The 13,913-nt window shown below is 32.9% G+C and overlaps 1 non-coding gene across 1 annotated transcript; it reads right to left on the minus strand.

Moving 5' to 3' along the window:
• Positions 1–13,351: 13,351 nt before the first annotated feature.
• Positions 13,352–13,458, minus strand: LOC121217586 (small nucleolar RNA R71). Its single transcript, XR_005913693.1, has one exon. It is a non-coding gene; the product is annotated as a small nucleolar RNA R71 (small nucleolar RNA).
• Positions 13,459–13,913: the final 455 nt, after the last annotated feature.

Here is a 13,913-nt window from a genome sequence, read left to right on the forward strand (position 1 = left end):
TGGAGGTATTGATACTGGATCTGTACCCGGGTATACTTCAATTACAAATTCAACTTCCCGATCAGGAGGTAATCCAGGAAATTCTCTAGGAAACACATCAAGAAATTCACATACAGTTCGAATTTTACTGCATTGACTCTCAGCTGAATCGGACTTAATAACATATGCTAAGAAAGCAGCACATCCTTGGTAAAGGAGCTTACTAGCTTTAACTGTAGAAATGATTCAAGCTGAACCACTAGTCCTTATACCATTTACTTCAATCCGTTTACCATCTTCGTTTTGGACAGTAAATTTCTTTTTATAATAGTCCAAAATTACTCTATATTCTGACAAGCAGTCCATACCTAGTATAATGTCAAAATTGCTAAATGGCATAATCAACAGATCAATAGAAAAGTTTCTATCCTGAATTATCAATGTACATCTTCGACATATTTGATTTACTAACACAGTTTGCCCCAATGGACTAAACACTTCTATTGTTACTCTAGACAGTTCGGATTTTAAATTTCTCGTCTCAACTAGTTTTGTATTAACATAGGAATGTGACGATCCTAGATCTATTAAAGCATATACAGGTTCTGAATGTAATAAGAATATACCTGTCACTACATCATGAGCATCCCCCTTGTCTCAAGTTCTTACAACATATGCTCGGGCCAGAGCTCTTACTTCAGATTGTTGGGTAGCATTTTTACTAGTTCTTCTAGTACCTCCTCTAGCAACTGGACCACTTCGGCCAGATCCTCAACCTTTAGAAGCAGATTCAGATCTTTGTGATACCATTAGTGCTGCCTTACCAATCTTCGGGCAATCCTTAACAAAATGATCAATGGATCCACATCGGAAACAACCCCCAGTTAACCTTCTACATTCTTCCCTATGTCTGTTTCCACAATACTCACATTTTGGAATTTCAGTATTCTGAGCTGGGCTTCTGATACTGCAAGTAGATATAGTAGTTTGTCTCTTTCGACATATGTCTCCTCTTTCTGATCTTGAACTGAATCTTCCACTACCATGAGATTCCCTCGATCATTTGAATTGCAGACTTGAACTAGCAGTTCTAGGACATTTTCAGCTGAACGGACAGTTTGAGACTTTTTGCTCTTCCCCAGTACTTGCTTATCATTTTAGCTCTTTCTACTAAGTCTGCAAACTCTGTAATCCGTAGAGGCATCAATTGCAATTGAAATTCATCTCACAGTCCTCTTAGAAATCGCCTGTATCTGTCAGCTTCAGTCAGTACAAATTCAATTGCATATCTGCTCAGTCTCAAAAATTCCTGTTCATAATCCACTACAGACATATCTCTCTATTTCAGCATCAAAAACTCATATTTTCGGTCTTCCATATATGTCTCTCCCAAATACTTCTTCTGAAATTCCTATTGAAAAAATTCCCAGTTTACCTGTTCTTTCGGTATATTCTGAATCACTGATTTCCACCATATATAAGCCTCCTCTTATAATAAAGAAACAACACATACTAAACTTTCCTGTGGCGTGCATTCTAATTGCTTCAGAATTCTCTTGGTAGTCTCTAACCAATTTTCAGCTGTTGTTGAATCAGTTCCCTTTGATCCCATAAATTCTATAGCTCCATACTTTCGCAATTCCTTAATAGGGGCTCTTCGGGTAGCGGGGGTAGAAGTAGTAGCAGGCATACTTCCTACTGCTCTTTGAAGAGTTTTGGCAATCATTCTAAATATTTCTGTATTATCCCTTTCAATATTCGGTGGTTGGTTACCTACCGGGTTTACACTTGGGGTCACAAATTCAGATTCATTTACATCATATGATTCATCTTTACTGTACATTTCCTGATCGGTACCCTCGATACTTTCGTCAGACATATTTTACTCATTATAAAATAAAGTTAATTTATCGGTATATATATAAATTAGCATCCAATCCCGACTCAAAGTTAACATAATAATGGCATGTAGCTCTAGACTCAATTTCAAACTTTATTTAGTCCTAGAATCGACTAAACTTGAGTAGCTCTGATACCACTAAATGTAACACCCCCTAACCCTAAATCGACACCGAAATAGGGTTACGAGGCATTATCGGACTTATACACTAGCAATTATACAAAACTGAGTCATAAATTTTCATTCCAAATCAAAACTTATCAAATTACACTAAAAATTCCTCAATATGGGTCTACAGGGCCCAATACATGCTTTAGAAGTAATTCGGGATTAAACCAGCAACTTTGGAAATTTTATCTTGAAGATAGGGGCGTACGCCCGTGTGGCCTACCTGTGGGGATCCCATGGCCGTGGGGCCAGCCCGTAGGCAGATCTGACTTGCTCACACGGCCGTGGGACTAACCTGTGGGCAATTCTGACTTTGTCACACGGCCTGGGCACACGCCCATGTGACTTGGCCATGTGAAAATATGATTTTGACCATTTTAAGCTACTTTCACATGCTAAACACATCTAATTCATGCCCAAACCTTTACTAATAGTTCTTAAATCAAACATCCTTCATTATACCATTCAAACTTAGCAAATATTCATTCATTCACTTCAATACACCAATTCATATTCAAATTATACTACGTTATCATACTAGTCAAAGTCATGCCAAAATGTGCATATTTCATACCATGTTGCAACATCTTTCATGCTCATTATTATCATTTACAAAATAAAACCTTATCAACCTAAGTACATGCCATTTTACAAAAAGAAAAGTACTTCACCACTTTGAGTTTGGGAATGGTTTGGATGATGAGTCATTAACTTTCTTTCGTACCTAACCTGCGTAGGGAAACAAACTGTACACTGAATATGCACTCAGTGATATTTCTATAAACTAATACTTAACAATAATAAGCTATGTATATACATTGTAACTTAAACTTTACTCTTATAATCTTAACAACTTCACCCCTTACATTAATTTTACATTTCTTTCCTGTAGTTAAGTAATTCATATATATATTTATATTTCATATCATTCGATAACCTAAACATTTGTAAACCAGTCACAGTCACTTATTTAATATCAAACAGTCTTCAGTACTTTCATTTACCCCTATTAACATAACTCGGACCTAATAGATACGCGGATCCAACCCACTCACCGGGGATAATATACAGTGTTTCATCAGCCGAAACCGAAATACACTGTAGGGTAACAGTAACAGTCATAGTCAGGTACGAAGTACCTCTTCGGAACAAATCCAGAACAGTCACAGTAGTCGACACATACAGTGTTTCATCAACACACAGACGGAATATCCCTGAACACTTCCATTCCTATGGCATGCCAATTGTATCTGACTAGCCCGACACTGTTAATAGGATATTCAAACCATTTCATTTCAATACAGAAGTAATAACAATTTCCATCATATCATTCATTATACATTCTAACTATTAAAAGTAACAATTACATTGTATTAAAACATTAAGCATAGTTTATAGAAATACAAATCGAAATTTTCGAGTTTATTCGTTATCCTCGTTCACTTTCTCCTTTCCCTTTTTCGATGGTGTTTCCGGTGCTATGTTGGCTACATAAAATTTAAAATTTAAAATTATCAATATATGTTATTTTAATAGCACACTCTTTATTTCCATATAACTTTTACAATATTTCCAATTAGGTCCTTCCACCATAATCATTCTTTTTCTTCAAATAACCTTATAGTTTCCATTTTATACTTACTTTAAACAAGTTTCAACTCTTAATTTTCAATATAAAACATCAATTCTACAATTTAAACAATTTAATCCCTACTATAACAAAACTTATATCTCTCTTTACAATTTAATCCTTTAACCACTTCTAACTTAAATTTCCATCAAATTACACTTAATTCTTCCATTTATTCAACTTAATAAACATCTAAAAATTCAATAACTTTTTAAATTTCAATATAACTCAAATACTATTTCTTCTTAGGATTTCATAGACACTAAAATTACAAGAAAATAGATCAAATTGACTTACCAATCAAGCTTGAAACTCCAAAATCCTAAATTTTCCTTTTCTTTTTCTTTCCCTTTTTCCTTCTTTCATTCCCTGCTATTCGTGCCTTTCTTTTTCTTTTTCTTTATGTTTTATTTCTTTTTATTTTCTTTATTCATTTTTTATTTTATTAACATATTATAATTATATAATATAATATAATTTATTTTATACTATTATTTACTTATATAATAAGTAAATACATATTTATACATACATTTGTACCAATAATAATAAAATACATTTATATTCACCATACACTTGTCATATAAGGTTTATTTACTAATTTAGTCCCTTGACTTTTCTATGGTTTTTAGATAACCCTTCACACTTTATTCAATTTAGTCCTTTCACTAAATTAACCTTAATTAAACTAGATTTACTTAACTAAAATCTAATTAATCTCTCACTTAACTTCGTAAAAATTTCTAATAAATATTTACAAATCTAATTTTCAGAATCAAAGACCCTAAAATTCACTTTTTTCGATGACCTAAAAATTTGGGTCCTTACACCGGGCTTCCCTATCTTATTCTCTCTTTTCTTTACTTAATTCCTAGCTTTATGTGGTTGATTGGAAACACAAAAATTTACACACTTTTTCATACCCTTTTTAACTTAAATTCATAGCGAATTCGATTGAATTCTTATTGAAAAATAATTAATTTTTATAAAATAATTAAAGTGCACTTAAAATATAAACATGTCAAATTTTAGTTAATTTCGTAATTGTTTTTGATGAATTTTGGTTATTTTCGATAGATTTGCACAAAGGGCGAAAAATGGCTCGACAGACACTGCTATAAGCAGAAAACCGGGAAGCAATTTGAAGTATCGAGGCAAACTAAATTTTAGCCTAAGACGATCCAAAATTATATGTATTTATTCATAATATAATTAATTTTAATTTATCTCTAATTTAATTTGGGTTAATAAATTATGATTAATTAATTACGAAAAAGTGGTCCGATTGAACCAAACCGAGTAAATCGAACCGGCCAAGAAAAGGACAGCCCAAAACCGTCCAAGTGCTGACCCAATTCAGCTCATTAGCTGATTATTTAAGCTTCAAATAATCCCTTGAAGACTTGTTCAAATTGCAATTAAACCCCTCCACAATTGTTGGCTTTGTAGATTTGCCCCAGGCCATTTTTAGCAAAGTTGAAGCCATCAACTTTGCCACAGAGGAGGCCGGCCAAGGGGTGGCTCTTTGGCTTATATTTTTAGCTAATTTCAGCTACCACATTCAGCTATAAAACCTCCCCTTGGCTGATCATTCAACACATCTCAATTGATTCACATCTTTTCTCTCGTCTCTTCACTTTCTCTCTTATTTGCCATTCTAAATTCTCTTGCTCTCTTGTCAATTTCTTCCCTTGGAAAAGGGGTGTTCATTAGCCATTTTGGAGCAAAATTGAAGTGTTCATAGAAGCTTTGATCGACGAGGACAACAGAGAACGCAGAACGGAGCAAGCTAGTCAAGTCATGGAAAAACACCGGATTTGATTCTTTTTCACTATCTCTTTAATTTTTTTTGTTGTTATGATGAACATATCTATGAATATTTATGTTGTTGGAATGGTTAATTTAATCAATTTAGCTTGAATTTAATTCATGTTAGGTTGATTGCATTTCGTCTTCTTAAATTGTTAAAATTGTGTTTATGTTATTATAGGCCTCGGTAAGATGCTTGATTAAGTAAAATCATGACTAAGTTATTCTTGCATTACAATTGTTAGGTAACTAATGAATTAATTATTTAAACGGATTGAAATTACCAATGCATGCTTAATAATCTAAGGTAGTTGAGGGTTAAATTAGCAACGGTATCTGACGATACAATTGCCTTGCATAACTTGCAAGATTATTGTGATTAAACTGTTTCAAGGTAAGGATACTTTGTTACCTCACATAGTCTTTTATGTGCTTATTAAATCGAGGTAATTGTTTGAATTAACATAGGGATATATTTAAGAGATTATTTCAATTTAATAAGTATGTATGTGCTATAACATATTTGCCTATTAAGATTTGTTTAATCGATAGAATTGACATAGAGATATGTCCAAGAGATAAATGGATTTTGGTAAGTAAGTATGTTCATAAGTTAGCAAATTACCGAGTTTCCGTGAATTTATTCGTAACAATATAAATATAAGTTTAATAATTCTAAAATAAGAAATGTAATTAATCTAACATAATTATGTCATCTTGATTAAACTCGTATTTTGAAATCGTGCATAAGCTTTAAGAAAAATAATGGGAACTTTTCTAAACTTTGAAAATATTATAGAATAGTCCCTGGTGTACTAGATAAGCTACAATGGTTTTAAAAACATAAAATTTATTAAAAACGAACTTAAAAATCACTTACATGCAAGGGACTAGAGTTGGTCAAACTTTCAAGCTCTCAAAATTGGTGGAAATAGGTGGCATGGAAACAAGAAAGAAAAATATGATATTTTGTTTATATTTTAAGTAATATTATTATTAACACTATTTTACATATAATTTAAATCTAAATTACACTTAATAATCGTTCACTATAAGAAAATATGGCATAATTTCCATTTAAAACCATGTAATTATTCTTTTAGACCCATTTAGCCCATATAAACTAATAGCAATTAACTTTTTCAGTTTTTACGATTTAGTCAATTTTCCTTGATTGACTAGCCAAACGTCAAAATTACAGAACCAAATCTTAATATGACACTTCATTAACTTCTTAAATATTAAATAAATAATATTTATAGACTCAAACATTGGAATTGAGGTCCTGAATCCATTATAAGAAATATACAAATACAACTAATTTACAAGACATTTTAAAACCTAGCATATATCCAAATCACTCACCCCTTTTACTTAATCAGATTAACTCAATGAACATTAGCAAAAAGGTTTAGCTGTTAGGGTATCTACACCACACCAAAGAGTATCATAATGCTATACAAAGGTACCGTATTGCAAAAAGAGGCACCGAAGTGCAAACCTACACAAGCGCACAACTAACCCTATTAACATACCAATCATATCCTAATCGTTTATTAAGTTCAAATGGGTAGTTATACAGAAAGCAAAACCTTTACATTGCAGTAGCATTTTCATGAACCAAATTATATATCATAACATATGATATTCATTCAGTATTTCACATGATTTGTGATAAACCGTAATCTATACATTTTTTATCCCATGCTTAGCACATTTATCGATGGTTTCTCCTTAGATTTGCTGAATTCAATGCTCCTAACTCTTTAATTTCATGTTTTATACTTAGGTGAGCATAGGAGAGTAAAAAGAACGAGAAACGAGCTGAAAACGAAGAAAATGAACCTATATGGGAAATCAACACGGCCTGGACTTCCTCACACGGGTAAGCCACACAGTCGTGTCTATTTGGCAGGATCAAAGCTTGACTTACATGGGTAGACTACACGCCCGTGCCTATTTAACAGCCTTGACCACGGGCTGGAGCAATCGCACACGGGTGTGTTGCACGGGCGTGTCCCTGCCAAGCCCAAGTATAATCCTATTCGGAAAAGGCCACTTTTGAGGGCTCTTAGGCGTTCAAAAGCCTACTTAAACACCTGAGGAGGCACTTAGAATGGACACACGGAGTAGGAGGCAAGGAATTGCTCAAGGGAAGCCAATTGGTCCATCTCAGAAGCCGGATTCATCATCAAGACTGAATATCTCCCTTCAATTTCCATTCAGGGGTTTTGGGTTTTCTTTATGTTTTGCATTCATTATTCTTCTGAGATGTTTTCTTTCATAATTATGAACTAAACCCCTAAATACCTAAGGGGAATGAAACCTAAGACAGATCTTGTTACTATTATCTGAATTGTATGATAACTATGTGACTTGTTCTTAATTATGTGTTCTTAATTCTTGTTTTTATATTTCAGGATATTGATTCAAGTTAATGCTCTTATTCAGAGGAGGAAAAGACCCTGTCTAAGAGTAAATTTGTCATAATTAAGCAGAGTTGATTGCACGCCTAGAGATAGGGTGATAAGATTTTGCCGAATTAGGGTGAAACCGAATAAGGGGATTCATAGATCTAGTTAATGCAACACTAGGGCGTTAATTAGAAAGAGATTTCAATTAATAAACCTAAAGTTAGACGTTATTAGTCTCGAGAGAGATAATAATATAACTTAGGGATTTCTACGGATCAAGTCAAATGAATAAATCGTCTCATTCAGAGTCAAATAACAAGTGAAGTCTAGGTGGATTTTTCTTTGGGTATTGTCTTAATCAAATGAGTTTTCCCAAAAGGTTTTCCCCAATTTTCTCTCTGTGTACTCTTAGTTTAGTTAATTAGTTTAGATAAACAAATTCTTTAATTTTTAGGCTAGATAATAAAAAGAAAGTAATTACTAGTACTCTTGGTTCCTTTGGGTTTGACAATATGCTCTTGCTAAAGCTATACTACTGTTCGATGGGTACACTTGCCTTCATCATGATAATAGTTAGTTTTAAGAACGATTAATTATAAATTTTTAAAACCTGTCACGAATATCACGTATCAATTTGTAATTATCACATGCGCAAAACTTTACAATTTAGTCCAAAACTCACTTTGTGTAAAATTTTACAAATAATTCAAAATATATCATACAATAAAATGTCTATAAAACAACTAATACTCGTTAAAAAATACACTTACTATATGAACTTACCTAATAAAATCAGATAGTGAATTGAATCGCAGAGATTGTTCAACAATTTTTTCCTTTTTCCCGATTACTCTCTAGTCGATCCAAATCTTGATCTAAATAACGGTTAATATCAAATTTACAATTCTAAACACCTTATAATACTCAAATACATGCATATGACCTTTTAATTTCAACTTATACAATTTTCCTAAAGTTTCACATTTTATTCACTTTAGTCCTTAAAACCAAAACTATTATATCTTTCACATTTAAACCTTGTTTTACAATCTGATTTCAATTTCATCCTTCTATAGCCCTATAAATTAAATAATTATATAAATTCTATTTATATTTTGAAATAATTTCATTTTAGTCCCTAAACTCAAAACTAATATATTTCATTTTACAATTTAGTCCATAATCAAATCTAAGCTTACAACCAAGCTATTTAACATCAAAAACATAAAAAAAACCATCGATATAAATACCTTAAAACATTAAAAATTTCAAAAATTGAGGTAAAATTTAACTAATTTAAGTTCTAACGATATCAAAAATATAAAATTTATGAAAAGCGGGACTTAGGAACACTCACATGCAAGGGCCAAATGTCCTTGAAGGTTTGAAGTTTTTCTTTCCTTTAACAATGGTGACAAAATTGATGGAAAAAGATGAGTAAAAAGATTATTATTTTTCTTTATATTTTATTACAATTTAATTAATATTTTAACATTAATATTAACATATAAATGACTAATTATGAAGCATTAACCATCCAAGGTAATTCATTATGGCCAAATTATCATTTAAGTCCCTTAAATAACATTATATAAACCTTTTAATCAATAAAAATCATAATGATCTGTCACATCCCAAAAACCGGGTTAGTAGAAATTGGGTTAGTGAACTAAGAGTGGTGACATCCTAATTTTAAGTTAAGATTGTGAAAATTTGGTCATGTGAATTGATTTGGTTTAGTGGTTAAGTGTTGTGTTAGTGTGCGTGAGGTTTTGAGTTAAAATCATTTCCCCTTGAATTTTGTTAATTTTTGTCCAAACCCCTCTCTTTGAACTTCTGGTTAAAATATTATTTTCGCTTAGCTAATGATAGGATGAACCTGCTGGTTCAATGGTAAGGTGTTAGCTTACCCTTTGGTCTTGTGTTTGAATCCTTGTGTGTGCAAAACAAAAATATTTTTATTCCCTTGCATTATGTCGCTCATGTGAATATGGTTGGGTCAAATTCAAATTCGGGATAACCTGAAAAGTTATCAAAAAAATTGATTAGTCAGTTATTATTATTTTTAAATAATAAAATAAGATTAAAATATTTTTTCCCAAAAACTCTCCCACATTTCTCTCCAGTCTCTCTCAAGTTTCTCCCTTTCTTTTTCTTTCACTTTTCTTTTATTCTCCGATTTCTCTATTTTTCTTTTTGGGTTTTGCATTGTTCTTGTGGCCAGATTATAGTTTCTTTTCCTTTCTTTCTTCTCAACAATTCGTTGTGAGATTTTAGCCTTCATCCTTTTTGTTTACTATTCTTAGCTCTGATTTAAATCTTTGGTGTGTTTTGGAGCTTTAGAATTTTGGTAAGTGTCGTGCAAGTTGGTGTTTCATTTCATTAATTTTGTCATAAGAATGATGTTTGTGAGTAAGTTGTTTGGGTAAATTTTGGTTGGTTTTGATGGTATTTGTAACGTTCTCTTTTGTGTGGGAATCTGTTAGGTGAGGGTTGTGATTTGTACGACGTGCATTTAGCAAGTTAGGAAGTTTCGGGAACTATTGTTACTATTTGGGTGAGTGTTAGAATGTCGAGAGGCTGATTTGTGTTTTGGTTAAGATATAAAAGTTAAACAGTTGTGGCTGAATTTTTTATTGCATTCGTAGTGATTTGTGTTAATTTATCATTTTCCAAATGTTGTTTAGGAGTTCAGAATTGTGTCGTGGTATTTGCATTAGAAAGTAAATTGGTGTGTAACGAAAAACCTAAAAAACAACGATCGATGCGATGTCGAAAAACTCACTGTCGACGTCACACGATCGTGCATGTCACATGGTTTAGGTTAATTGAGTCGTGTAGGCGACACAAGCTTATGGGCCCATTTTTAGTAAAGTTGAAGCCATCAACTTTGCCACATAGGAGGCCAGCCAAGGGGTGGCTCTTTGGCTGCTATTTTTAGCAAATTTCAGCTTCCAGATTCAGCTATAAAACCCCCATTGGCTGATTATTCAACACATCTCAATTCATTCACATTTTTTTCTCTCTTCTCTCCACTTTCGCTCTTCTTTGCCATTCTAAATTCTCTTGCTCTCTTTCCGATTGCTTCCCTTGGAAAAGGGTTGTTCATTAGCCATTTTGGAGAAAAATTGAAGTGTTCATAGCAGCTTTGATCGATGAGGACAATAGAGAATACAAAACAGAGCAAGCTAGTCAAGCCACGAAAAAACACTGGATTTGATTCTTGTTCCCTATCTCTTTAATTTTTGTTGTTGTTATGATGAACATAGCTATAAATATTTATGTTGTTGGAATGGCTAATTTAATCAATTTAGCTTGAATTTAATTCATGTTAGGTTGATTGCATTTCATCTTCTTAAATTGTTAAAATTGTGTGTATGTTGTTATATGCCTCGGTAAGATGCTTTATTAAGTAAAATCATGATTAAGTTATTCTTGCATTACAATTGTTACGTAACTAATGAATTAATTATTTAAACGTATTAAAATTGTAATTAATAGACACAGTACTTAATCAGTACATGTTTAATCATCTAAGGCCATGAATCTAGGAACTTTTGCTTGCATTGTATTATTTGGTCTACGTACCAGAACTGATAACATTCGAGATTATGCAAGATTATACACAAAAGATCCTTTTTTGGCTCTCTCTTTAGCTCTATGTCTCTTATCTCTTTTGGGACTCCAGAGAAACATATCTTGATTGAACCTATATTTGCCCAATGGATCCAATCTGCTTATGGTAAAACTTCATACGGGTTCTATGTGCTTTTATCTTCAACGAATGGCCCAGCATTCAATGCGAGTCGAACTATATGGTTGTCTGGCTGGTTAAATGCTATTAATGAAAATAGTAATTCACTATTCTTAACAATAGGTCCTGGAGACTTCTTGGTTCGATCATTTTGTTTTAAAAATGGAAGTCTTTGACATCTAACTATAGCACTGAATAACTTTTTTTTGTCAGACTTAAACCTAACTAAAATAACAAAACAAGGGTTCTGCCCCCTTTTCACCTGAGTTAAGGTTAAGTAAAGGAAGATAAAGGAATGGGCTTGATTCGGAGATTTTTCTCCTATTCATGTATGATAGATACATAAGGAGATTTTCATCCCCTGTATGCTATTTTACGTATTCCTTAAATTAGCAACGGTATCTGACGATACAATTGCCTTGCATAACTTGCAAGATTATTATGATTAAACTGTTTCAAGGTAAGGATACTTTGTTACCTCACATAGTCTTTTACGTGCTTATTAAAATGAGTTAATTGTTTGAATTGACAAAGGGATATGTTTAAGAGATTATTTCAATCTAATAAGTACGTATGTGCTATAACATATTTGCCTATTAAGATTTGTTTAATAGATAGAATTAACATAGAGATATGTCCAATAGATGAATGGATTTTGGTAAGTGAGTATGATCATAAGTTAGCAAATTACCGAGTTGCCGTGAATTTATTCGTAACAATATAAACATGAGTTTAATAATTCTAAGATAAGAAATGTAATTAATCTAACACAATTATGCCATCTTGATTAAACTTGTACTTTGAAATCGTGCATTTGAGATTTATTTATTTAGTTTACTTAGTTTAAAATCTTAGTTTTTAATCACCCTCTTCAAACAAAATATTTTTCTTCACCAAAGTGTTTTAAATAACATTCATAAATAATTCTTTTCACAGTCCCTGTGGGTACGATAACTTGACTTTTACTTGTCACTTTATTACTTGTTGCGATTGTGTACACTTGCACATTTTCTTCGTTCCAAGTTTTTGGCGCTGTTGCCGGGGACTGTGTTTTAAAGTCATTATTTGTGAATTTGTTAGTTTGCATTTTGGTTTAATTTTCTGTTTAAATTCTAACTTAATTGATTTTTCTGTGATTATTTCAGGTGTTTATGAGTATTGACCAAATCATCGATTTACTCCTTGTAGACCCTGAGATTGAACAAACTTTTCGACAGTGAAGAAGACAAGCAAGTTAGAGAAGGACCGAAGAGATGAACTTTGAAAATCCAATCTAAGGAAATGGAGTAAACCCTGCCCAAAATCCTATCCTTATTGCTGACGATAGGGATAGAGCTTTAAGATAGTATACCGTGCCACTGTTTAATGATCTTAATCCCGGTATTAGGAGACCCAAAATTAAGGCACAACAGTTCAAGCTGAAGCCAGTCATGTTCCAGATGCTTTAAACAGTGGGCTAATTTAGTGGAATGCCTACCGAAGATCCTCACATACACTTAAGACTATTTATGGAGGTGAGCGATCCTTTCATATTAGTTGGAGTACCCGAAGATACATTACGATTGAAGCTATTCCCATGTTCACTGAGGGACAAAGCTCGAGCCTGGTTGAACTTATTGCCACCAAATTCAATTTCCACATGGAAAAAGTTAGCAAAAATATTCCTCATGAAGTATTTCTCGCCTAGCAAGAATGCTAAGTTGAGGAACGAGATCACTGCTTTCCAACAAATGGATGATGAGTCCTTGTATGAGGCATGGGAAAGGTACAAAGAATTATTACGGAAATGCCCTCATCATGGAATCCCACATTGCATCCAACTTGAGACATTTTATAATGGTCTCAATTGTCACATGAGGATGGTAGTGGATGCTTCTGCTAACGGTTCTCTCATTTCTAAGTCTTATAATGAGGCTTATGAAATCTTTGAGAGGATTTACAGCAACAATTACCAATGGCCAACCAATCAAGCAGCGTCAGGAAGATGAGTTGTTGGAATACATGAAGTAGACGCTCTAACTTCACTTGCATATCAGGTATCATCAATATCCTCAATGTTAAAAAATCTTACTACTAATGGGTCTTATAGTTTTGCAGCACAACCACCAAATCAATTTGAAAGTATAGCCTATGTCTATTGCGAGGAAGGACATTTGTTTGAAAAATGTCCACCGAACCTAGAATCCATGTATTACATGGGTAACCAGAACCAAAATCAAGGAAGGCAAGGACTGCAATCCAATTTCTATAACCCATCAT

Source organism: Gossypium hirsutum, chromosome A02 (genome assembly GCF_007990345.1).
Source record: "Gossypium hirsutum isolate 1008001.06 chromosome A02, Gossypium_hirsutum_v2.1, whole genome shotgun sequence".
NCBI lineage: Eukaryota > Viridiplantae > Streptophyta > Magnoliopsida > Malvales > Malvaceae > Gossypium > Gossypium hirsutum.